Here is a 24,183-nt window from a genome sequence, read left to right as displayed (position 1 = left end):
CTTGGCGAACGGCTCCTGTTCCTGGGTGGCTCTGCCTCATGTCTCCGCCGATGTGGAGCTCTGGATCGCGTCCGGTGGGCGATTGGTGACTCGTCGCCGTCCTGACGTGAACGCCTTCGCCGGGATCCGGGACGTGAAGGCCGAGGCATCCTGTTGGTGTTGGATGCCTGTATACCTGAAAAAGGCTAAAAAATTATAATATTAACAATAATATTATAATAGGGGTTAGTAATAGCGATAAATATCAATAAAAATGATAAAAATCGCAGTTATTTGCTGTCAGTCGCTGAAAATCGCAGTGAAATGCAGGAGCTATCCTCTCTGAATGTCACTCCGTCAACTCGCTAAGGAGAAGTGACCTGAGACCGCCTCAGACTGGAGTTAAATAAGAACCTGTGACCAATCACAGCGCCTCTTACTGAAGCACCTGACCTGATGCGCCTCACACCAACTATGTCATGTAACACAAACCCATATCAATTTTATATCATTTTATTGATTTTACTTCTAATTCAACAGTATTGGGTGATTTTAATGGTTATTCTTGAATATGGCCACAAGATGGCAATCTCTGTCTTCTCTGGCTGTAATACCGATCTCCGCCACAGGTGTCTCCTATCCCGATCAGCCGTATACAGTGATTTTTTTGGTTTCATCATCACCCCTCGGCCATCTTTAGTACTGGAAATCTCTATGGAGGAGTGACGAGAGACTGTTACTGAGGGGGAGCTGAGAGGAACGGTCCCGGGGGGTAGAAATGGCGGCCGGGGGGCGCAGAGCTGTGCAGGTGAGGAGGAGAGGAGGGGGGGAGAGGAGACCGCGGGAATGGTGAGGAGGAAAGTCCGGGGGGGAGACAGAGCTGGAGACCCCAAATCATCCTCAACACCCCCCTCCATGTTCACTATTCCCCCCCCCTCCATGTTCACTAATCACCCCCCCAACATGTTCACTAATCACCCCCCTCCGTGTTCACTAACCCCCCTCCATGTTCACTAATCACCCCCCCTCCCCTCCAGTCATCACCCCCCCCGAGCCGTGTTCTGTAATGGCCCCCCCCGAGCCGTGTTCTGTCATGCCCCCCCCCCGAGCCGTGTTCTGTCATGGCCCCCCCGAGCCGTGTTCTGTCACCCCCCCCCCCCAGCCGTGTTCTGTCACCCCCCCCCGAGCCGTGTTCTGTCACCCCCCCCCCCGAGCCGTGTTCTGTCACCCCCCCCCCCCCCCGAGCCGTGTTCTGTCACCCCCCCCCCCGAGCCGTGTTCTGTCACCCCCCCCCCCCGAGCCGTGTTCTGTCACCCCCCCCCCCCGAGCCGTGTTCTGTCACCCCCCCCCCCCCGAGCCGTGTTCTGTCACCCCCCCCCCCGAGCCGTGTTCTGTCACCCCCCCCGAGCCGTGTTCTGTCACCCCCCCCCCCAAACCGTGTCCTGTCACCCCCCCCGAGCCGTGTTCTGTCACCCCCCCCCCCGAGCCGTGTTCTGTCACCCCCCCCCCCGAGCCGTGTTCTGTCACCCCCCCCCCCGAGCCGTGTTCTGTCACCCCCCCCCCCGAGCCGTGTTCTGTCACCCCCCCCCCCCCCCGAGCCGTGTTCTGTCACCCCCCCGAGCCGTGTTCTGTCACCCCCCGAGCCGTGTTCTGTCACCCCCCGAGCCGTGTTCTGTCACCCCCCAGAGCCGTGTTCTGTCACCCCCCCGAGCCGTGTTCTGTCACCCCCCCGAGCCGTGTTCTGTCACCCCCCCGAGCCGTGTTCTGTCACCCCCCCGAGCCGTGTTCTGTCACCCCCCCGAGCCGTGTTCTGTCACCCCCCCGAGCCGTGTTCTGTCACCCCCCCGAGCCGTGTTCTGTCACCCCCCCGAGCCGTGTTCTGTCACCCCCCGAGCCGTGTTCTGTCACCCCCCCGAGCCGTGTTCTGTCACCCCCCCCCCGAGCCGTGTTCTGTCACCCCCCCCCCCGAGCCGTGTTCTGTCACCCCCCCCCCCGAGCCGTGTTCTGTCACCCCCCCCGAGCCGTGTTCTGTCACCCCCCCCCCGAGCCGTGTTCTGTCACCCCCCCCGAGCCGTGTTCTGTCACCCCCCCCGAGCCGTGTTCTGTCCCCCCCCCGAGCCGTGTTCTGTCCCCCCCCCGAGCCGTGTTCTGTCCCCCCCCCCCCCGAGCCGTGTTCTGTCACCCCCCCCCCCCCGAGCCGTGTTCTGTCACCCCCCCCCCCCCCGAGCCGTGTTCTGTCACCCCCCCCCCGAGCCGTGTTCTGTCACCCCCCCCCCCGAGCCGTGTTCTGTCACCCCCCCCCGAGCCGTGTTCTGTCACCCCCCCCCCCGAGCCGTGTTCTGTCACCCCCCCCCAAGCCGTGTTCTGTCACCCCCCCCCCGAGCCGTGTTCTGTCACCCCCCCCCCCCGAGCCGTGTTCTGTCACCCCCCCCCCCCGAGCCGTGTTCTGTCACCCCCCCCCCGAGCCGTGTTCTGTCACCCCCCCCCCCGAGCCGTGTTCTGTCACCCCCCCCCCCCCGAGCCGTGTGCTGTCATCCCCCCCCGAGCCGTGTTCTGTCATCCCCCCCCGAGCCGTGTTCTGTCATCCCCCCCCCGAGCCGTGTTCTGTCATCCCCCCCCCGAGCCGTGTTCTTTCATCCCCCCCCGAGCCGTGTTCTGTCATCCCCCCCCGAGCCGTGTTCTGTCATCGCTTCCCCCCCCCCCCCGAGCCGTGTTCTGTCATCGCTCCCCCCCCCCCGAGCCGTGTTCTGTCATCGCTCCCCCCCGAGCCGTGTTCTGTCATCGCTCCCCCCGAGCCGTGTTCTGTCATCGCTCCCCCCCGAGCCGTGTTTCTGTCATCGCTCCCCCCCGAGCCGTGTTCTGTCATCGCTCCCCCCCGAGCCGTGTTCTGTCATCGCTCCCCCCCGAGCCGTGTTCTGTCATCGCTCCCCCCCGAGCCGTGTTCTGTCATCGCTCCCCCCCGAGCCGTGTTCTGTCATCGCTCCCCCCCGAGCCGTGTTCTGTCATCGCTCCCCCCCGAGCCGTGTTCTGTCATCGCTCCCCCCCGAGCCGTGTTCTGTCATCGCTCCCCCCGAGCCGTGTTCTGTCATCGCTCCCCCCCCGAGCCGTGTTCTGTCCCCCCCCCCGAGCCGTGTTCTGTCCCCCCCCGAGCCGTGTTCTGTCCCCCCCCCGAGCCGTGTTCTGTCCCCCCCCGAGCCGTGTTCTGTCCCCCCCCCCCGAGCCGTGTTCTGTCCCCCCCCCCGAGCCGTGTTCTGTCCCCCCCCCGAGCCGTGTTCTGTCCCCCCCCCCCCGAGCCGTGTTCTGTCCCCCACCCGAGCCGTGTTCTGTCACCCACCCCCCCGAGCCGTGTTCTGTCACCCACCCCCCGAGCCGTGTTCTGTCACCCACCCCCCCGAGCCGTGTTCTGTCACCCACCCCCCGAGCCGTGTTCTGTCACCCACCCCCCGAGCCGTGTTCTGTCACCCACCCCCCCGAGCCGTGTTCTGTCACCCACCCCCCCGAGCCGTGTTCTGTCCCCCCCCCCGAGCCGTGTTCTGTCCCCCCCCCGAGCCGTGGTTCTGTCCCCCCCCCGAGCCGTGTTCTGTCCCCCCCCCCGAGCCGTGTTCTGTCCCCCCCCGAGCCGTGTTCTGTCCCCCCCCCCGAGCCGTGTTCTGTCCCCCCCCGAGCCGTGTTCTGTCACCCACCCCCCCGAGCCGTGTTCTGTCCCCCACCCCCCCGAGCCGTGTTCTGTCACCCACCCCCCCGAGCCGTGTTCTGTCACCCACCCCCCGAGCCGTGTTCTGTCACCCACCCCCCCGAGCCGTGTTCTGTCACCCACCCCCCCGAGCCGTGTTCTGTCACCCACCCCCCCGAGCCGTGTTCTGTCCCCCCCCGAGCCGTGTTCTGTCCCCCCCCCCGAGCCGTGTTCTGTCCCCCCCCCGAGCCGTGTTCTGTCCCCCCCCCCGAGCCGTGTTCTGTCCCCCCCCCCCCGAGCCGTGTTCTGTCCCCCCCCGAGCCGTGTTCTGTCCCCCCCCGAGCCGTGTTCTGTCCCCCCCCCGAGCCGTGTTCTGTCCCCCCCCCGAGCCGTGTTCTGTCCCCCCCCCGAGCCGTGTTCTGTCCCCCCCCCCCGAGCCGTGTTCTGTCCCCCCCCCCCGAGCCGTGTTCTGTCCCCCCCCCCCGAGCCGTGTTCTGTCACCCCCCCGAGCCGTGTTCTGTCACCCCCCCCCCCCCCCGAGCCGTGTTCTGTCCCCCCCCCGAGCCGTGTTCTGTCCCCCCCCCCCCCCCCCCCGAGCCGTGTTCTGTCCCCCCCCCCCCCCCGAGCCGTGTTCTGTCACCCCCCCCGAGCCGTGTTCTGTCACCCCCCCCCCCCCCGAGCCGTGTTCTGTCACCCCCCCCCCCCCGAGCCGTGTTCTGTCATCCCCCCCCGAGCCGTGTTCTGTCACCCCCCCCCGAGCCGTGTTCTGTCATCCCCCCCGAGCCGTGTTCTGTCATCCCCCCCCCGAGCCGTGTTCTGTCATCGCTCCCCCCCCCCGAGCCGTGTTCTGTCATCGCTCCCCCCCCCCCGAGCCGTGTTCTGTCATCGCTCCCCCCCCGAGCCGTGTTCTGTCATCGCTCCCCCCCCCCGAGCCGTGTTCTGTCATCGCTCCCCCCCGAGCCGTGTTCTGTCATCGCTCCCCCCCGAGCCGTGTTCTGTCATCGCTCCCCCCCGAGCCGTGTTCTGTCATCGCTCCCCCCCGAACCGTGTTCTGTCATCGCTCCCCCCCGAACCGTGTTCTGTCATCGCTCCCCCCCGAGCCGTGTTCTGTCATCGCTCCCCCCCGAGCCGTGTTCTGTCATCGCTCCCCCCCGAGCCGTGTTCTGTCATCGCTCCCCCCGAGCCGTGTTCTGTCATCGCTCCCCCCCGAGCCGTGTTCTGTCATCGCTCCCCCCCGAGCCGTGTTCTGTCATCGCTCCCCCCCGAGCCGTGTTCTGTCATCGCTCCCCCCCCCGAGCCGTGTTCTGTCCACCCCCCCGAGCCGTGTTCTGTCCCCCCCCCGAGCCGTGTTCTGTCCCCCCCCGAGCCGTGTTCTGTCCCCCCCCCCCGAGCCGTGTTCTGTCCCCCCCCCCGAGCCGTGTTCTGTCCCCCCCCCGAGCCGTGTTCTGTCCCCCACCCCCCCGAGCCGTGTTCTGTCCCCCCCCCCCCCCGAGCCGTGTTCTGCCCCCCCCCGAGCCGTGTTCTGTCCCCCCCCCCCCGAGCCGTGTTCTGTCCCCCCCCCGAGCCGTGTTCTGTCCCCCCCCCGAGCCGTGTTCTGTCCCCCCCCCGAGCCGTGTTCTGTCCCCCCCCCCGAGCCGTGTTCTGTCCCCCCCCCGAGCCGTGTTCTGTCCCCCCCCCCGAGCCGTGTTCTTTCCCCCCCCCCCGAGCCGTGTTCTTTCCCCCCCCCCGAGCCGTGTTCTTTCCCCCCCCCCCCGAGCCGTGTTCTTTCCCCCCCCCCCCCGAGCCGTGTTCTTTCCCCCCCCCCCCGAGCCGTGTTCTTTCCCCCCCCCCGAGCCGTGTTCTTTCACCCCCCCCGAGCCGTGTTCTTTCACCCCCCCCGAGCCGTGTTCTTTCACCCCCCCCCGAGCCGTGTTCTTTCACCCCCCCCCCGAGCCGTGTTCTTTCACCCCCCCCCCCCCAGCCGTGTTCTGTCACCCCCCCCCCCCAGCCGTGTTCTGTCACCCCCCCCCCCAGCCGTGTTCTGTCACCCCCCCCCCCCCAGCCGTGTTCTGTCACCCCCCCCCCAGCCGTGTTCTGTCACCCCCCCCCCAGCCGTGTTCTGTCACCCCCCCCCAGCCGTGTTCTGTCACCCCCCCCCCCCCCCCCGAGCCGTGTTCTGTCACCCCCCCTCCCGAGCCGTGTTCTGTCACCCCCCCCCCGAGCCGTGTTCTGTCACCCCCCCCGAGCCGTGTTCTGTCACCCCCCCCCGAGCCGTGTTCTGTCACCCCCCCCGCCAAGCCGTGTACTGTCACCCCCCCCGAGCCGTGTTCTGTCACCCCCCCCCCGAGCCGTGTTCTGTCACCCCCCCCCCGAGCCGTGTTCTGTCACCCCCCCCGAGCCGTGTTCTGTCACCCCCCCCGAGCCGTGTTCTGTCACCCCCCCCCCCCCCGAGCCGCGTTCTGTCACCCCCCCCGAGCCGTGTTCTGTCACCCCCCCCCCCGAGCCGTGTTCTGTCACCCCCCCCCCCGAGCCGTGTTCTGTCACCCCCCCCGAGCCGTGTTCTGTCACCCCCCCCCCCCCGAGCCGTGTTCTGTCACCCCCCCCCCGAGCCGTGTTCTGTCACGCCCCCCCCCCCCGAGCCGTGTTCTGTCGCGCCCCCCCCCCGAGCCGTGTTCTGTCACGCCCCCCCCCCGAGCCGTGTTCTGTCACGCCCCCCCCCCCCGAGCCGTGTTCTGTCACGCCCCCCCCCCGAGCCGTGTTCTGTCACGCCCCCCCCGAGCCGTGTCCTGTCACGCCCCCCCCCCCGAGCCGTGTTCTGTCACGCCCCCCCCCCCCCCGAGCCGTGTTCTGTCACGCCCCCCCCCGAGCCGTGTTCTGTCACGCCCCCCCCCCGAGCCGTGTTCTGTCACGCCCCCCCCGAGCCGTGTTCTGTCACGCCCCCCCCCCCGAGCCGTGTTCTGTCACGCCCCCCCCCCCCCCCGAGCCGTGTTCTGTCATCGCCCCCCCCCCCCGAGCCGTGTTCTGTCACCCCCCCCCCCCGAGCCGTGTTCTGTCACCCCCCCCGAGCCGTGTTCTGTCACGCCCCCCCCCCCCGAGCCGTGTTCTGTCACGCCCCCCCCGAGCCGTGTTCTGTCACGCCCCCCCCCCGAGCCGTGTTCTGTCACGCCCCCCCCCCCCGAGCCGTGTTCTGTCACGCCCCCCCCCCCCGAGCCGTGTTCTGTCACGCCCCCCCCCCCCCCGAGCCGTGTTCTGTCACGCCCCCCCCCCGAGCCGTGTTCTGTCACGCCCCCCCCCCCCCCCGAGCCGTGTTCTGTCACGCCCCCCCCCCCCGAGCCGTGTTCTGTCACGCCCCCCCCCCCCGAGCCGTGTTCTGTCATCGCCCCCCCCCCCCCGAGCCGTGTTCTGTCATCGCCCCCCCCCCCCCCCGAGCCGTGTTCTGTCATCGCCCCCCCCCCCCCCCCTGAGCCGTGTTCTGTCATCGCCCCCCCCCCCCCCCCGAGCCGTGTTCTGTCATCGCCCCCCCCGAGCCGTGTTCTGTCATCGCCCACAACCCCCCCCCCCCGAGCCGTGTTCTGTCATCGCCCACAACCCCCCCCGAGCCGTGTTCTGTCATCGCCCACAACCCCCCCCCCCCCGAGCCGTGTTCTGTCATCGCCCACAAATTCCCCCCCCCCACCGAGACGTGTTCTGTCATCGCCCCCCCCGAGCCGTGTTCTGTCACCCCCCCCCCCCCCCGAGCCGTGTTCTGTCACCCCCCCCCCCCCCCGAGCCGTGTTCTGTCACCCCCCCCGAGCCGTGTTCTGTCATCCCCCCCCCCGAGCCGTGTTCTGTCATCCCCCCCCGAGCCGTGTTCTGTCATCCCCCCCGAGCCGTGTTCTGTCATCCCCCCCCCGAGCCGTGTTCTGTCATCCCCCCCCCGAGCCGTGTTCTGTCATCCCCCCCCCGAGCCGTGTTCTGTCATCCCCCCCCGAGCCGTGTTCTGTCATCCCCCCCCCGAGCCGTGTTCTGTCATCCCCCCCCCGAGCCGTGTTCTGTCATCCCCCCCCCGAGCCGTGTTCTGTCATCCCCCCCCCGAGCCGTGTTCTGTCATCCCCCCCCCCCGAGCCGTGTTCTGTCACCCCCCCGAGCCGTGTTCTGTCACCCCCCCGAGCCGTGTTCTGTCACCCCCCCGAGCCGTGTTCTGTCACCCCCCCGAGCCGTGTTCTGTCACCCCCCCGAGCCGTGTTCTGTCACCCCCCCGAGCCGTGTTCTGTCATCGCTCCCCCCCCCCCCCGAGCCGTGTTCTGTCATCGCTCCCCCCGAGCCGTGTTCTGTCATCGCCCACAACCCCCCCCCCCCCCGGAGCCGTGTTCTGTCATCGCCCATAACCCCCCCCCCCGAGCCGTGTTCTGTCATCGCTCCCCCCCCCCGAGCCGTGTTCTGTCATCGCTCCCCCCCCCCCGAGCCGTGTTCTGTCATCGCTCCCCCCCGAGCCGTGTTCTGTCATCGCTCCCCCCCGAGCCGTGTTCTGTCATCGCTCCCCCCCGAGCCGTGTTCTGTCATCGCTCCCCCCCGAGCCGTGTTCTGTCATCGCTCCCCCCGAGCCGTGTTCTGTCATCGCTCCCCCCCGAGCCGTGTTCTGTCACCCCCCCCCCGAGCCGTGTTCTGTCACCCCCCCCCGAGCCGTGTTCTGTCACCCCCCCCCCCCGAGCCGTGTTCTGTCACCCCCCCCCGAGCCGTGTTCTGTCACCCCCCCCCCCCCCGAGCCGTGTTCTGTCACCCCCCCCCCCGAGCCGTGTTCTGTCACCCCCCCCCCGAGCCGTGTTCTGTCACCCCCCCCCCCCGAGCCGTGTTCTGTCACCCCCCCCCCCCCCGAGCCGTGTTCTGTCACCCCCCCCCCCCCCGAGCCGTGTTCTGTCACCCCCCCCCCCGAGCCGTGTTCTGTCACGCCCCCCCCCCCCGAGCCGTGTTCTGTCACGCCCCCCCCCGAGCCGTGTTCTGTCACGCCCCCCCCCCCGAGCCGTGTTCTGTCACGCCCCCCCCCCCGAGCCGTGTTCTGTCACGCCCCCCCCCCGAGCCGTGTTCTGTCACGCCCCCCCCCCCCGAGCCGTGTTCTGTCACGCCCCACCCCCCGAGCCGTGTTCTGTCACGCCCCCCCCCCCCGAGCCGTGTTCTGTCACGCCCCCCCCCCGAGCCGTGTTCTGTCATCGCCCCCCCCCCCCCGAGCCGTGTTCTGTCATCGCCCCCCCCCCCGAGCCGTGTTCTGTCATCGCCCCCCCCCCCCCCGAGCCGTGTTCTGTCATCGCCCCCCCCCCGAGCCGTGTTCTGTCATCTCCCCCCCCCCCCCGAGCCGTGTTCTGTCATCGCCCCCCCCCCCGAGCCGTGTTCTGTCATCGCCCCCCCCCCCGAGCCGTGTTCTGTCATCGCCCCCCCCCCCGAGCCGTGTTCTGTCATCGCCCCCCCCCGAGCCGTGTTCTGTCATCGCCCCCCCCGAGCCGTGTTCTGTCATCGCCCACAACCCCCCCCCCCCCCCCCGAGCCGTGTTCTGTCATCGCCCACAACCCCCCCCCCCCCCCCGAGCCGTGTTCTGTCATCGCCCACAACCCCCCCCCCCCGAGCCGTGTTCTGTCATCGCCCACAACCCCCCCCCGAGCCGTGTTCTGTCATCGCCCACAACCCCCCCCCCCCCCCCGAGCCGTGTTCTGTCATCGCCCACAACCCCCCCCCCGAGCCGTGTTCTGTCATCACCCACAACCCCCCCCCCCGAGCCGTGTTCTGTCATCGCCCACAACCCCCCCCCCCCGAGCCGTGTTCTGTCATCGCCCCTCCCCCCCCCCCCGAGCCGTGTTCTGTCATCGATTGTTACAATACATATTGTTCTCATACAATTGTTCTCAGCCATATATAGAGACTTTGATATTATACAAGTAGACTGTATATAGGTGATAATGATATGGGGTGTATATACCGTCTCTAGAGGTTTTATATACACACAGTCCTCAGGTATGTCCATAAATCTGCACTAGATGCAGCCAGTAGTGATAGAGATAGAAGAGAAATCTGTGTATAAAGAAAGGAGGAGAGAGAAGTAATTGTGTATTACTCTGATATGGAGCTCTCCATGCAGATCTACTGCGGGGGGCGACCCTCCTACACAAGGTCACATACCTGTACATGATTCTGTGCGCTGGATCAGGGGCGTGCACCGCCAGTGAACCCGCTCCCGCTGTGATTGGACACGGCGGAAGCCAATCAGCGGGTCCAGTGGATGTGATGTCCACCGGGACACGCAGATCGTTCTCAGGAGAGGCAGACCGCCATTCCCTCAGAGAGGATGATGGAGATCATGTGATCTGTCTTCCTCCAGTCAAGGCACCCCCACCCCACCCCCACACACAGTTATAAAGCACTCCCTACGAGCACATATTATGCTTTGATCGCGGCCACTGTTAACCCCTTCTCTGTCAGTGTCATTAAAACCGAGCATTTTTTTGCCCTGTATTAGTGTCACTGGTCCCCAAAAAGTGAGATCTTTCATCCGACTTGGTAGTTGTGCGATTTTCATGCGACTTCAGGGAATGCGATTTCAGGGAATGCCTGTGTAAACTTAAAGTGGTTGTATAGTAATTTATTTTACTACAGGAAAGCTTATAATAAGGCTTACCTGTAGGTAAAAAAAATATATCCTAAACCTGTACGGTTTAGGAGATATTCCCCTCGGTATGCGCCGCTGACTGCAGCGGCGCATGCGCACAAGGGGATACTCGGCTGAAAGCCCGGCAGTCGCCGGACCCTACCGGGATGAAATCTCCCACGCGCATTCACGGGAGTGACGATATCGCAGCTCCGGCCACTCACAGCGCCGGAGCCGCGATACCCGGAAGAAACGCTGAGGGAGCATGTCAGCTCCCTCGGCGTGGATCGGGCCAGATGTCGGGCCTCGTTCTAAGGTAAGTATTTCATAGTGACCTAGTATGTGGTGCATACTAGCTCATTATGCCATTTCCTTTGCAGGTGGCAAAAAAAAAACATTAGCGGGTATACAACCGCTTTAATGTCTACGGATGTCAATTTGCATCAAAGTCGAAGAGAGTAGTACAGGGACTGCTTTGAAGTTGGTGCAATCTTGAGATAATAGAGGCGAGGGAAGGTCAGGGTAGGCAAAGAAGAGGGTGCATGAGATGATCACCAGCACCGTGATATAGAGCACTGACACCTGCTCCGTGATAGAGTGATCTGACACCAGCACTGTGACATAACACATGTATGAGGTGAATCTGGGATCGACAACTACAAGCATTCTTTTTTTATATGTGAAATTCTGAAAGCTCTATTTGTGGGGAAAAAAGGTCGCCAATTTTGTTTGGGAGCCACTTTGTATGACCACGCAATTGTCAGTTAAAGCGACACAGTGCCGAATCGCAAAAAGTGCTCTGGTCAGAAAGGGGGTAATTTCTTCCGGGGAATTGGTTAAGAGCACTAAGTGTCATTTCTGTTAGCTGCATTGTTCCTCTGCTATCAGTGTGATTCACTTCTGACAAGTTTTCCTGACACCAAGAAAAAAATGGTGACAGGGGAGGGATCTCCAGCTGATTGACAGCCTCAGCTCCGTTCCTGTGTGCTGCGTGGAGGAGGGTGTGTCCCTTCCCTCCAATCAGCTGTCAGAGCTCCCCTCACTGAGTGTAACTTCAGCTCTCTGCCCTCATTTTTTGAACTCTCAGACAAGTTTTAACGATACCTGCACACAGCACCTGGCATCTCAAGCCACATAAACCCGCAGCCCATTCAGGGTCAATGGACCTCAGCACCTAGGCGAAAAAAGCCTTAAAGTGTATATAAAGCATTTTTTTTTGTTTTAGATTTAGATAAAGTAGGGAAGGGATAAAACCCTAATCTATTTATTTTTTTCACTTCCTGTCCTGGATGTTCAACAAGAAATGGCAGGAAATATGTCCAATGATAGTGGAGTTCCCATCCTAAAGAGTTAAAGGAACAGGTGTTTACATGTGTTGTGATGCGGTTTTTTTTTAGACCAGGTTCACATATGTGTGCTTCATTTTTGGTGCAGTGCGAGTTTAGGCGCATTTTACGCACATATTTGGGCATGCTCCTATTGAGTTCTATTAGAAAGCACAGCAAAGCATGGAGGACTTTGATGTGCTTTCAAGAAAATCTGCATTCTAATAGAGTTCAATGGTAGTGTGCCTAAAAATGTATGTAAAACACAACACACCAAAAGGCAAGGCTCATATACTGTGTATTATGTTAAAGTGTTACTAAACCCAGGACCCTGCATTCACTATATCTGGTCTACCACAGTAGACAAAACATAGAAATACAATATAAAACGCTAAGTTCCTTTTCTCATCAGTAGTATATAGCAGTCTTATGACTTCTATTAGTGTCTGGCCAAGGACTAGTTAAAGCTCATAGGAGGAGTTTGCATTCTCCTCGGACTGTCCTATTTGGCTGCATGTCCTCTGACCCTCTGTCTGGACAGTGCCGATTCACCCTGTACTGAGCACCTTCCCAAGAAAAAAAAAAACTCTAGCAAAACACCAAACTGAGCATGTTCAGAGTGCCCCCAAGGCTCTGTTCTATCAGCACAAGGATTTGAGACAGTGTAAGCCCTTGTACACACGGTCGGAAATTCAGACAGAAAATGTCCGATTGGACCACGTTGTCGAATAATCCAACCGTGTTTGGGCTCCATCTGACTTTTTCTGTCGGAATGTCCGACCAACAAAGTTTGAGAGCTGGATATCAAATTGAAACATGATCCGATAGGACTTTGTCTTTGTAGAGAATTCCGATCGGACAAAGTGCCACGCATGCTCAGATCAAATTACGAGGCCAAAGCTATTGGCTACTAGCCTGAACGTAGTCCCGTCCTAACGTACAAACGTCATCATGTTACGAACGATCGGATTTTCCAACAACTTTGTCCGTGTGTGTGGAAAAAATCCGTCGGATTTTGTTGTCGGAATGTCCGACCGTGTGTACAAGGGCTAAGAAGGGGAAGATCAGAGAAGACAGACTGATTTTACTGTTGTGGGTTGAGTAACACTTTAAGGGAAATTGCAGGTTTTAATACATGTTAACACACACACACACAGAGATGTGTGAGCGGGCCTTTAGGCTTTTATCACTGAATTCCAAAAGGAAAATATATTCAAAAGATTATTTTTTTTATATTTCTTTAAGCATCTCAAATTTTCATGAAGAGTACCATCTAGTGATAAATATAAGTGTAGTCATAAAGAACAGATATTTACTGTATCGTGATACTAATGATTCATGCTATGTTCAGTATGCAATAATATACGTTTGTTGTATATTTTGGCATGCATTGTGGTACAGTATGTATTGGATATAAAAGCGGATGCACTTCTATGTGGGGTTATTTACTGAAGGCAAATCCACATTGCACTACAAATGCAAACTACAAGTGCAAAGTGCACTTGAGATTGGACTGAAAGTGTACTTGGAAGTGCAGTCGCTGTAAATCTGAGGGGTAGATCTGAAATGAGGGGAAGCTCTGCTGATTTTATCATAATCATAATCATGTGCAACTAAAATACTGTTTTTTATTTTCCTTGCATGTCCCCCTCGGATTTCAAGTGCACTTTGCACTTGTAGTTTGCACTTATAGTGCAAAGTGGATTTGCCATTCGTAAATAACCTCCCTTATGTCATTTCCAAAGAGAGAAACAATTGGTAACAATTGATTTGAGACGGGAGCTTGTGGGTAAAAATGCAAAATGCAAATCTTATAGGAAAAACACTTGCAAGTAAGTGTACCTGTTCCATACCTCCCAACTTTTTGAGTTGAAAAGAGGAACACCTAATATAGTAGAACATTGGAGAGAAAGTGGGGCGATAGGGTCCGTATTTAGACAGGGCACCTCATCCCAATAAGAAAGAATCAAAAAAGTGGGAGGAAAAAGACATGTGTACACCATGATTTGTAAAATATTATATAATTAATTTTATTAAATCACAATTTAATTACAAACAACAATAAATAATAAAAAACAAATGATATTGGGGAGCAGAGTCCAGATAGTAAAGGCCCCAGTGTGGTAATCGGCCTTTGATTAGATATTCAAGTTGGGACTTCCCTACATGTTTCGCCAAAGCATTGGCTTCCTCAGGTGAACAAGATGAACCGACAAAATGGATAAATAGTTCTGCAATACAAAAACAACAATAAGAAAGGAAACATACATATATTTATAGTTTTATACATGTATACAATTTACATGACCTGATATACATCCTTGTGGAGCAACTAAGTACCATGTAAGCAAATGATACACCCCTCCCATGTCCTGTTATTTAGACCAGTGGTCATTTAACCCTGTCCTCAGGGCCCACAAACAGGCCAGGTTTGCAAGATAACTAAAATACATCACATGTGATATCATTCGCTGATCAGTGATTGCAGTATTTTAGTCTGCTTCTCCCCAAGGTAATGCATAAAATCTGGCCTGTTAGTGAGCCCCGAGGACAGGGTTGATAACCACTGATTTAGACCATGAAGATTCCATATGCTAAAAATGTTTGTTAAACCCACAACTATTTATGTCACAACTGCTGCTGTCAGAACACACAGATCAGTGCTGCAGCTGATTGGCATTTCTGCAAAGCAAACAGCAGCCCTGAAACTCCTCTTCTGGGGTTCACCGTCAGTGATCTTGGCTCCTCCTCCTTCAAAATTCCAGGCCTGGGAGCAGTATGGTGGGTGCCATTGGGTAGCTGGAAGGGAGATCAGTGGACTTCTGTTTGCTGATCTTCCCCTCCTGTTGATGACTCAGATGCGACATATAAATGCCACTTTCAGGTCCTGGTTTCATTTTCCCATGGCTAGAGAAAACACGAATGGATTGCGATCTGCACTCTGTTAGTTGCTTCTGTCGGAACGCTTACACATATCACAGGCGATGCCTGTCCCCCTTTCACATGCACTGTCACCATTTGTTCCGGGTTCTTTGTGCCCATCGGTGAACTCAGAACCTGTATGGTGGGTGCCACTGGGTAGAGGGGAAGAAGATTAGTGAACGTCTGTTTGCTTATCTCCTTTTCTTGTTAAAGCGTTTTTAACCACTTGACCCCTGGAAGCTTTTAGCCCCTTCCCGATCAGAGCATTTTTTTGCAATTTGGTAATTGCACGGTAAAGCAACGCTGCACCTAAACAAAATTGATGTCCTTTTTTCCCCACAAACAGAGCTTTCTTTTGGTGATATTTGATCACCAATATTTTCTATTTTTTGTTATAAAAATATCAAATAAACTAAAATTTTGTCATACATTTAGGCCAAAATGTATTCAGCTATATTTCTTTGGTAAAAAAAATCCAAATAAGCATATATTGATTGGTTTGCGTAAAAGTTATAGCGTCTTCAAACTATGGTATATACTGTATACTGGAATTCACGCAGCTTTTACTTTCTTGCTGTCTCATTTCTTGAGGTGCTAAAATGGCAGGGCAGTACAGTGCACCACGCCCCAAAATACCCCTTTTTGACACCCCAAGGAATTTGCTGAGAGCACATTTAATCCCATGATCGCCCCTGGTGTTAACCCCTTCCCTGCCAGTGTCATTTATACAGTGACAGTCCATTTTTTTAAGCACTGATCACTGTATTGGTGTCACAGGTCCCTAAAAAGTGTAACTTAGTGTTAGATTTGTCTGCTTTAAAGTCGCAGTCCCGCTTTAAAGCGCTGAACACTGCCATTACTAGTAAAAAAAAATTATAAAAAAAAACATCCATAAATATATGCCATAGTTTGTAGATGCTATAACTCTTGCACAAACCAATCAATATATGCTTATTGGGATTTTTTACCGAAAATATGTAACAGAATACATATTTGCCTAAATTGATAAAGAAATTAGATTTTTGGATTTTTTTTTATTGGGAATGTTTTATAGCAGAAGGTAAAAAATATTGGGTTTTTTTTCAAAATTGTCTGTCTTTTTTTGTTTATAGCGCAAAAAATTTAAACTGTAGATGTGATCAAATACCACCAAAAGAAAGCTCTATTTGTGAGAAAAAAAGGACATCAATTGTATTTGTGTGCAGCGTCACACTGCTGTGCAATTGTCAGGTAAAGCTACACAGTGCCGTATCACAAAAAATGGCCTGGTTATGAAGGGGTAAAACCTTCCAGAGCTGAAGTGGTTAAAATAACAAACCTGTTATACTAAACTTCTGTGTGCAACAAGATGGCACAGAGCGGCCCTGAACCTCCTTATTTGGGGGATTTTGGGTCCTCCTCCATCAGGTTTCCAGGCTCCGTGTCCATCAGAAAACCTGGGACCAGGTAGATGAGAGGGGGATCAGCAATGTCTCTTTGATGATCTCCCCTTCCTGTTAATAAACCAAAAGCAACATCTAAAACATCACTTCTGAGTCCTGTTAGTTTTATTAAAGGACAGGTGAGATGTCACATCAGAGCTCTTTTTGACTCCTGATGTCTCATCAAAGAGAACCTGTTACCAAAAATGCATCACATAGGAAATATAAAAAGTAAGAGAAAAGTGTAAAGAATTTAATTTACACCCAAGGGCTTCTGCCGGATCGCTTTCACAGATTCCGGTCCCCCCTCACATGCTCCGTTGACATTTTTCTGGGCTCCATGGTATGTGCCCAGTGGTGAACCCAGAACCTGCATGGTGGGTGCCACCAGGTAGAGGAAGAGAAGATCAGTGATGACAGGTGAGACCTCAGATGTCTCATTAAAGAGAACCTGTCACCAGGGCCGTCTTAATAGCATCATGGGCCCCCCTGGACAAAGTAATGCTGTGGGCCCCCTACAATGGAGACAGCGCAGGTAACAGACATCAAGTAGGTAGGAGGCAGACAAGCGGAGCTTCCCTTTTGGGTGGAGCTCCGCTTTAACTACATGAACAATCATTCTGTACAGCAAAGAAACAGTGGGGAAATACTACATACATAAAGTAACAAAGCTGTCCTGTGCATATAATATATCTGCTAGAATGATGCTCAGTAACAAGTATAGACATGGCCGCCAATAAAAATCATGTAGCACCATCCAGCCTCACAGGGCTTCAGATACCCCCAACATTGTAACCTCTCTACATCTTATATACATTCATCACTCCTAACTCCATCCAACTAACCCCCCCACACACATACACCAGGTTTCCCCCTACCATTGTTATCCTGTTACCACCTCCACACCCCTGGATTCTCAACTCCCCAGATTTCCCCTTAGCACTCTGACCCCTCTACACCCTAGATATCCCCCCAGCACTGTGACTCCTCTACACCCCAGATTTCCCCTTAGCACTCTGACCCCTCTACACCCTAGATATCCCCCCAGCACTGTGATTCCTCTACACCCCAGATTTCCCCTTAGCACTCTGACCCCTCTACACCCTAGATATCCCCCCAGCACTGTGACTCCTCTACACCCCAGATTTCCCCTTAGCACTCTGACCCCTCTACACCCTAGATATCCCCTCAGCACTGTGACTCCTCTACACCCCAGATTTCCCCTTAGCACTCTTACCCCTCTACACCCTAGATATCCCCTCAGCACTGTGACTCCTCTACACCCCAGATTTCCCCTTAGCACTGACCCCTCTACACCCTAGATATCCCCCCAGCACTGTGATTCCTCTACACCCCAGGTTTCCCCTTAGCACTCTGACCCCTCTACACCCTAGATATTCCCCCAGCACTGTGATTCCTCTACACCCCAGATTTCCCCTTAGCACTCTGACCCCTCTACACCCTCGATATCCCCTCAGCACTGTGACTCCTCTACATCCCAGATTTCCCCTTAGCACTCTGACCCCTCTACACCCTAGATATCCCCCCAGCACTGTGACTCCTCTACATCCCAGATTTCCCCTTAGCACTCTAAAATAGTTTTTAGTATTCAGAGAGCACTATGTTTCGTTGCTTTCATTTCATGTACCTTATCTGGGAGCTGGTGATGATGATATGCCTGAGATATAGCAAGCCCAATATTCGTTACCAGTATTTGATCCTCTCTTTGATTCTAGTTTTAGTTTGTAATAGTGAGTTCTATCTGCGCTGTACTTTTACATTGATTTATTTGGGATTTGATATTTTGACCCTCAGTAATTCAGCGGCAGTATTTTTAGGGTTTATTGTATTTTGCGCTGGTTGATTCCTTTTTTTATTCTTTTGGCAGATCACTTCTGCATACCCCAGAAAATGCTGGTCTCCTACTTGTTCTGTCGCCACATTTTTCCAGGCTCCATGTACCCATTGGTGAACCCAGAATCTGCATGGCGAATGCAACTGGGTAGCAGGAAAGAAGATCAGCAAACGTGACCTTATCTCCTTTTTCTGTTTCAGTCTTCCTCCCTATCAGCAAACCCAGGACCAGCATGGCAGGTGCCTTCAGTTTTTTTTTTTTTTTTATTAAAATAACAAACATGTTATACTTACCTTCTCTGTGCGATGGTTTTGTACAGAACGGCCCCTAACCTTCTTTTTGATGGGTCCCCTGCTGGCAATCTCCTCAACATAATTTCCAGGGCTTTGTGTCACTGGCTGGGGAAAAAAAGGAATGGAGTGAGATTTAATATTTAACCCCCTCAGATCCGTGCTATAGCCGAATGACGGCTGTATCGCAGATCTACTTTGCTAGGAGGCCGTCAATACAAGCCCCCCCCCCCCCCCCTTTGCAAGATATCTGTTATACTTATATATTTATACATATATATTTATTCAATTTTTGTTTTTCTTTGTTTTTTTCAAATCTACGATAAAACTACTACAAGCATAAACAATTACCATTACTACTACAAGCGTGCTGTATAAAAGGAAAATATCTGTTATACATATATATTTATACATTTTTTTTTTTGTTTTTTTTATTTTTTTTCAAAACTACTGTCAAACTACTACAATTATAAACAATTACCATTACTACTACAAGCATGCTGTATAAAAAAGAAAATATCTGTTATACTTATACATATATATTTAAACTTTTTTTTTTTTTTTTCAAAACTACTATAAAACTACAACAAGCATAACAATTACAACTACTACTACTACAAGCATGCTGTATAAAAAGAAATATATATTTATACAATTTTTTTCTGGGGGGTTGTTTTTTCAAAACTACTATAAAACTACTACAAGAATAAACAATTACATTTACTACTACAAGCATTCTGTATAAAAAGAAAATATCTGTTATACTTATGCATATATATTTAGTATAGTTTTTTTAAACTATATAACTACTACAAGCATAAACAATTACAATTACAAGCATGTTGTATAAAAAGATGATATTTGTTATACTTATACATATTTATAAAAATGTTTTTTTTTTTTCAAAAATATCATAAAACTTTTACAACTTCTAGTACTTACCATTACTATTACAAGCATGCTGCATAAAAAAAGAAAATGTGTTATACTTGCGCATTTATACAATTTTTTTTGTTTGGTTTTTATGTTTTTTTAAACTACTATAAAACTACTACAAGCATAAAAAAATTACAATTACTACAACAAGCATGCTGTATAAAAAGAAAATATCTGTTTATATATATATATATATATATATATATATATATATATATATATATATATAAAAATATTAGGGCTGTTACTGATTAAAATTTTTGTGTTCGATTAATCGATTATTTTTTTAATCAACTAATTTCAATTAATTATAACGCACAGTAAAGTCAGTATATATAGTGAAATACAGGACTTACAACTCTGTCTGACTACTTAGATCTTGAATTTTAAAAGCAGCGGCAACCCTTCTCATCTCACAGGTTTGCTAATCTGACAGAAGTTCGCTGCTTTTAAATTTCAACATCTAAGCAGTCAGACGGAGTTCTAAGTCCCGTATTTCACTATATAAACTGACTTTCCTGTTATAAATAGGTCTAAAATGCGAAACTCCGGTGGGTGCAACAACATGTTCGCTTTCCCCCTTCTTTGTGTATCCTTACTGTGGACGAGTGTGGGGTGTAGCAAGATGGCGGTGACGGAATGTCACTTCCGTAGCAAACTGCGATGGGTCGCCAAATATGTCGTTACAGAGGCATTTGGGGAAGGGGGGGGGAGGCCGGTGACGTTGATGTCAGTGACGTCACCAGATCTCTGACAGAACTCCCTGAAGACCCAGAAGCCGGTGGAGAGATGAGTAACGATCAAAAGAATTTTGATCGATCAAAAAAAAAATTTGATCGTTAAAAAAATTTAACGATTAATCAAGGAATTAATCTTTAAATTTCCCAGCCCTAATTATATATATATATATATATATATATATATATATATATATATATATATATATATATTTTTTTTTTTTAAACTACTATAAAACTACTACAAGTATAAACAATTACCATTACTACTACAAGCTTGCTGTATAAAAAGAAAGTATCTGTTATACTTATGCATATATATTTAAACAATTTTTTTGTTTTTTTATTTTTGTTTTTCAAAACTACTATAAAACTAAAACAAGCATAAATAATTACATTTACTACTACAAGCATGCTGTATAAAAAGAAAATATCTGTTATATTTATGCATTTATACATATATATTTATACAATTTTTTTATTTATTTTTTTCAAAACTACTAGGAAACTAGTACAAGCATAAACAATTACAATTACTACTACAAGCAGGCTGTATAAAAAGAAAATATCTGTTATCGTTATACATATACATTTATACAATTTCTATATATATTTATAAAAAAAAAATTAGTTTTTTTCCATTTAAGAAAAAAAAAAAAACCTACTGGAATCCTGTATATATAAAGAAAAAGATGTTACTCTATAGATTCTCAATGAACCTTTGCCACATTAGTCCATACTCCAAGTCAATCCTGCGGATCAGCTGCTGTTCAATGTCAATGAACCACATATTACCATTTTCATCAACCCGAATGTCAAACCTGTTGATCCCCTGATGGCCGTGGTCCTGTTGGGGGATGGGGATAGCAGCCCGGCACAGTGGACAGGTTGCGCTTTCCTCCATCCACCGCTGGATGCACGTCGTGTGGAATTGGTGAGTGCAGGTCAGAGTGGTCGTGTCTTCTCCACCTTCATACCCTGCAAAACAGATGATACAGATTACCTGCTCCTCGCCACGCGGCTCCATGGCCGGCGGCGGTGCTGGGAGATGTTCAGCAGGCCTGTCGCGGTGTCTTGGCGAACGGCTCCTGTTCCTGGGTGGCTCTGCCTCCTGTCTCCGCCGATGTGGAGCTCTGGATCGCGTCCGGTGGGCGATTGGTGACTCGTCGCCGTCCTGACGTGAACGCCTTCGCCGGGATCCGGGACGTGAAGGCCGAGGCATCCTGTTGGTGTTGGATGCCTGTATACCTGAAAAAGGCTAAAAAATTATAATATTAACAATAATATTATAATAGGGGTTAGTAATAGCGATGAATATCAATAAAAATCGCAGTTATTCGCTGTCAGTCGCTGAAAATCGCAGTGAAATGCAGGAGCTATCCTCTCTGAATGTCACTCCGTCAACTCGCTAAGGAGAAGTGACCTGAGACCGCCTCAGACTGGAGTTAAATAAGATCCTGTGACCAATCACAGCGCCTCTTACTGAAGCACCTGACCTGATGCGCCTCACACCAACTATGTCATATAACACAAACCCATATCAATTTTATATCATTTTATTGATTTTAATTCTAATTCAACAGTATTGGGTGATTTTAATGGTTATTCTTGAATTTGGCCACAAGATGGCAATCTCTGTCTTCTCCGGCTGTAATACCGATCTCCGCCACAGGTGTCTCCTATCCCGATCAGCCGACAGTGATTTTTTGGTTTCATCATCACCCGTCGGCCATCTTTAGTACTGGAAATCTCTATGGAGGAGTGACGAGAGACTGTTACTGAGGGGGGAGCTGAGAGGAACGGTCCCGGGGGGCAGAAATGGCGGCTGGGGGGCGCAGAGCTGTGCAGGTGAGCAGGAGAGGGGGGGGAGAGGAGACCGCGGGAATGGTGAGGAGAAAAGTCCGGGGAGGAGACAGAGCTGGAGACCCCAAATCATCCTCAACACCCCCCTCCATGTTCACTAATCCCCCCCCCACTCCATGTTCACTAATCACCCCCCCTCCGTGTTCACTAATCACCCCCCTCCCCTCCTGTCATCACCCCCCCGAGCCGTGTTCTGTCATGGCCCCCCCCGAGCCGTGTTCTGTCATGGCCCCCCCCCGAGCCGTGTTCTGTCATGGGGGCCCCCCCCCCGAGCCGTGTTCTGTCATGGGGCCCCCCCCGAGCCGTGTTCTGTCATGGGGCCCCCCCCCCGAGCCGTGTTCTGTCATGGGGCCCCCCCCGAGCCGTGTTCTGTCATGCCCCCCCGAGCTGTGGCCCCCCCTGAGCTGTGTTCTGTCATGGCCCCCCCCCCCCCCCGAGCCGTGTTCTGTCACGCCCCCCCCCCCGAGCCGTGTTCTGTCACGGCCCCCCCCCGAGCCGTGTTCTGTCACGGCCCCCCCCCGAGCCGTGTTCTGTCACGGCCCCCCCCCCCCGAGCCGTGTTCTGTCACGGCCCCCCCCCCCCGAGCCGTGTTCTGTCATGGCCCCCCCCCGAGCCGTGTTCTGTCATGGCCCCCCCCCCCCGAGCCGTGTTCTGTCATGCCCCCCCCCCCCCGAGCCGTGTTCTGTCATGGCCCCCCCCCCCCCGAGCCGTGTTCTGTCATGGCCCCCCCCCTCGAGCCGTGTTCTGTCATGGCCCCTCCCCCGAGCCGTGTTCTGTCATGGCCCCTCCCCCGAGCCGTGTTCTGTCATGGCCCCCCCCCCCGAGCCGTGTTCTGTCATGGCCCCCCCCCCCCGAGCCGTGTTCTGTCATGGCCCCCCCCCCCCCGAGCCGTGTTCTGTCATGGCCCCCCCCCCCCGAGCCGTGTTCTGTCATGGCCCCCCCCCCCCGAGGCGTGTTCTGTCATGGCCCCCCCCCCGAGCCATGTTCTGTCATGCCCCCCCCCCGAGCCGTGTTCTGTCATGGCCCCCCCCCCGAACCGTGTTCTGTCATGGCCCCCCCCCCCCCGAGCCGTGTTCTGTCATCGCCCCCCCCCCCCCGAGCCGTGTTCTGTCATCGCCCCCCCCCCCGAGCCGTGTTCTGTCATCGCCCCCCCGAGCCGTGTTCTGTCATCGCCCCCCCCCCGAGCCGTGTTCTGTCATCGCCCCCCCCCCCCGAGCCGTGTTCTGTCATCGCCCCCCCCCCCCCCCCCGAGCCGTGTTCTGTCATCGCCCCCCCCCCCCCGAGCCGTGTTCTGTCATCGCCCCCCCCCCCCGAGCCGTGTTCTGTCATCGCCCCCCCCCCCCCCGAGCCGTGTTCTGTCATCGCCCCCCCCCCCCCCCCGAGCCGTGTCCTGTCATCGCCCCCCCCCGCGCGCCGTGTTCTGTCATCCCCCCCCCCCGCGCGCCGTGTTCTGTCATCGCCCCCCCCCCCCGCGCGCCGTGTTCTGTCATCGCCCCCCGAGCCGTGTTCTGTCATGGCCCCCCCCCCCCCCGAGCCGTGTTCTGTCATGGCCCCCCCGAGCCGTGTTCTGTCATGGCCCCCCCCCGAGCCGTGTTCTGTCATGGCCCCCCCCCGAGCCGTGTTCTGTCATGGCCCCCCCCCCCGAGCCGTGTTCTGTCATGGCCCCCCCCCCCCCGAGCCGTGTTCTGTCATGGCCCCCCCCGAGCCGTGTTCTGTCATGGCCCCCCCCCCCGAGCCGTGTTCTGTCATGGCCCCCCCCCCCCTGAGCCGTGTTCTGTCATGGCCCCCCCCCCCCGAGCCGTGTTCTGTCATGGCCCCCCCCCCCCCCCGAGCCGTGTTCTGTCATGGCCCCCCCCCCCCCCCCGAGCCGTGTCCTGTCATCGCCCCCCCCCGCGCGCCGTGTTCTGTCATCCCCCCCCCCCGCGCGCCGTGTTCTGTCATCGCCCCCCCCCCCCCCGCGCGCCGTGTTCTGTCATCGCCCCCCGAGCCGTGTTCTGTCATGGCCCCCCCCCCCCCCCCGAGCCGTGTTCTGTCATGGCCCCCCCGAGCCGTGTTCTGTCATGGCCCCCCCCCGAGCCGTGTTCTGTCATGGCCCCCCCCCCCGAGCCGTGTTCTGTCATGGCCCCCCCCGAGCCGTGTTCTGTCATGGCCCCCCCCCCCCGAGCCGTGTTCTGTCATGGCCCCCCCCCCCCGAGCCGTGTTCTGTCATGGCCCCCCCCCCCCGAGCCGTGTTCTGTCATGGCCCCCCCCCCCGAGCCGTGTTCTGTCATGGCCCCCCCCCCCCGAGCCGTGTTCTGTCATGGCCCCCCCCCCCCCGAGCCGTGTTCTGTCATGGCCCCCCCCCCCCCCCGAGCCGTGTTCTGTCATGCCCCCCCCGAGCCGTGTTCTGTCATGGCCCCCCCCCCCCCGAGCCGTGTTCTGTCATGGCCCCCCCCCCCCCGAACCGTGTTCTGTCATGGCCCCCCCCCCCCCCCGAGCCGTGTTCTGTCATCGCCCCCCCCCCCCGAGCCGTGTTCTGTCATCGCCCCCCCCCCCCCCGAGCCGTGTTCTGTCATCGCCCCCCCCCCGAGCCGTGTTCTGTCATCGCCCC

The 24,183-nt window shown here is 55.6% G+C and overlaps 2 long non-coding RNA genes across 3 annotated transcripts in view; one reads left to right on the top strand and one right to left on the bottom strand.

Annotated features, from left to right (window-relative positions):
- The first annotated feature begins 655 nt into the window (after positions 1 to 655).
- The window catches only part of LOC143975101 (uncharacterized), a 36,805-nt gene continuing 13,277 nt past the window's right edge, over positions 656 to 24,183 (top strand). The window contains exons 1-2 of the long non-coding RNA XR_013272328.1: positions 656 to 787; positions 21,403 to 21,578. This is a non-coding gene — a long non-coding RNA (uncharacterized LOC143975101). The remainder of the gene's footprint in view (positions 788 to 21,402; positions 21,579 to 24,183) is intronic.
- On the bottom strand, positions 13,575 to 20,474 carry LOC143976119 (uncharacterized). Of its 2 annotated transcripts, XR_013272520.1 has the most exons (4): positions 20,396 to 20,474; positions 19,000 to 19,018; positions 18,061 to 18,165; positions 13,575 to 13,800 (listed from the first exon to the last, which is right to left on the bottom strand). It is a non-coding gene; the product is annotated as an uncharacterized LOC143976119 (long non-coding RNA). The 2 variants fall into 2 exon arrangements; XR_013272519.1 differs by lacking the exon at positions 20,396 to 20,474 and having other exon boundaries at positions 19,000 to 19,089.

This window comes from Lithobates pipiens, unplaced genomic scaffold, assembly GCF_037356315.1.
Source record: "Lithobates pipiens isolate NorthernLeopardFrog02 unplaced genomic scaffold, aLitPip1_a1.2 Scaffold_13, whole genome shotgun sequence".
Taxonomy (NCBI): domain Eukaryota; kingdom Metazoa; phylum Chordata; class Amphibia; order Anura; family Ranidae; genus Lithobates; species Lithobates pipiens.
Note: the sequence above shows the minus strand (reverse complement) of the source record. Positions and strands in the feature narration are given on the sequence as shown.